A 2500-nucleotide genomic window follows, 5' to 3' on the forward strand; every position below is an offset into this window, starting at 1 on the left:
TGTGCCCAGAGGTCTGGGAGCTCCGGTCATACGTCTGGGGGAGCTATTTCCAGAAAAGACTCACATTAGGCCGTCTAAGGGGTTCTTCTGCCCCCAAGCTTCCCCACCTCTGAGAGAAGAAACATTACCTCCGCTCCTCTGCTCCTCCGCTTCTCAGCTCCACCGCTCCTCCGCTATTGGCCCTGGTACCCCCCCCCCACCTAAACACACTTACACACACACAAAAACACATAAACACACACACGCGCACACACACACACACACACACACACACACACACACACAAACACACACACACACACACACACACAAACACACCTTAACTCATCATAGCTGTGCTAATAGCATTAGCCGAAACGCATCCACTACCAAACAAACATTAGCTCATCCACTCATTCACATGTGTGTGCCCAATGGTCCGGGAGCTCCAATCATACATCCGGGGGATCTATATCTGGAGAAGGCTCACAGTGGCCGGTCTAAGGCGTCCTACTGCACCCAAAATGCCTTTGAGAAGAGAAACATTACCTCCGCTCCTCCATTCCTCCGCTTCTCCGCTCCACCGCTCCTCCGCGATGGGCCCTGGTACCCCCCGCCCCACCTAAACAAACTCTCACACATACACACACGAACACACTCACAAAGACACAAAAACAAACAAACACACACACACACACACACACACACACACCTTAACTCATCATAGCTGTGCTAATAGCATTAGCCGAAACACATCCACAACCAAACAAACATTAGCTCATCCACTCATTCCAATGTGTGTGCCCAGTGGTCCGGGAGCTCCAATCATACGTTCGGGGGATCTATGTCCGGAGAATGCTCACATTAGCCCGTCTAAGGGGTTCTGCTGCCCCCAAGCTGCTCCGCCTCTGAGAGAAGAAACATTACCTTCGCTCCTCTGCTCCTCCGCTTCTCAGCTCCACCGCTCCTCCGCTATGGGCCCTGGTACTCCCCCCCCCCCACCTAAACAAACTCTCACACAAAATCACTCACACACACACAAAAACACACAAACACACAAACACACATACACACACACCTTAACTCATCATAGCTGTGCTAATAGCATTAGCCGAAACGCATCCACAACCAAACAAACATTCGCTCATCCACTCATTCACATGTGTGTGCCCAATGGTACTCCCTGTCCGCGACCCCCCCCCCCCCCACCAAAAGAGCCTCTCACACACACACACACACACAAAGACACTCACACACACACAGACACACACATACACACATACACACACCTTAAGTCTTCATAGCTGTGCTAATAGCTTTAGCCGAAACGCATCCACAACCAAACAAACATTAGCTCATCCACTCATTCACATGTGTGCGCCCTGGTACTCCGTGTCCCCCCCCCCCCACCAAAACAAATTGTCACACACATACATAAAGACACTCACACACACAAACACACTGACACACATACACACATTAACTCATCATAGCTGTGCTAATAGCATTAGCCGAAACGCATCCACTACCAAACAAACATTAGCTCATCCACTCATTCACATGTGTGTGCCCAATGGTCCGGGAGCTCCAATCATACATCCGGGGGATCTATATCTGGAGAAGGCTCACAGTGGCCGGTCTAAGGCGTCCTACTGCACCCAAAATGCCTTTGAGAAGAGAAACATTACCTCCGCTCCTCCATTCCTCCGCTTCTCCGCTCCACCGCTCCTCCGCGATGGGCCCTGGTACCCCCCGCCCCACCTAAACAAACTCTCACACATACACACACGAACACACTCACAAAGACACAAAAACAAACAAACACACACACACACACACACACACACACACCTTAACTCATCATAGCTGTGCTAATAGCATTAGCCGAAACACATCCACAACCAAACAAACATTAGCTCATCCACTCATTCCAATGTGTGTGCCCAGTGGTCCGGGAGCTCCAATCATACGTTCGGGGGATCTATGTCCGGAGAATGCTCACATTAGCCCGTCTAAGGGGTTCTGCTGCCCCCAAGCTGCTCCGCCTCTGAGAGAAGAAACATTACCTTCGCTCCTCTGCTCCTCCGCTTCTCAGCTCCACCGCTCCTCCGCTATGGGCCCTGGTACTCCCCCCCCCCCACCTAAACAAACTCTCACACAAAATCACTCACACACACACAAAAACACACAAACACACAAACACACATACACACACACCTTAACTCATCATAGCTGTGCTAATAGCATTAGCCGAAACGCATCCACAACCAAACAAACATTCGCTCATCCACTCATTCACATGTGTGTGCCCAATGGTACTCCCTGTCCGCGACCCCCCCCCCCCCACCAAAAGAGCCTCTCACACACACACACACACACAAAGACACTCACACACACACAGACACACACATACACACATACACACACCTTAAGTCTTCATAGCTGTGCTAATAGCTTTAGCCGAAACGCATCCACAACCAAACAAACATTAGCTCATCCACTCATTCACATGTGTGCGCCC

Source organism: Fistularia commersonii, unplaced genomic scaffold (assembly GCF_037954325.1).
Source record: "Fistularia commersonii isolate RoL2024-O1a breed Wild unplaced genomic scaffold, RoL_Fcom_v1.0 HiC_scaffold_73, whole genome shotgun sequence".
Classification (NCBI taxonomy): domain Eukaryota; kingdom Metazoa; phylum Chordata; class Actinopteri; order Syngnathiformes; family Fistulariidae; genus Fistularia; species Fistularia commersonii.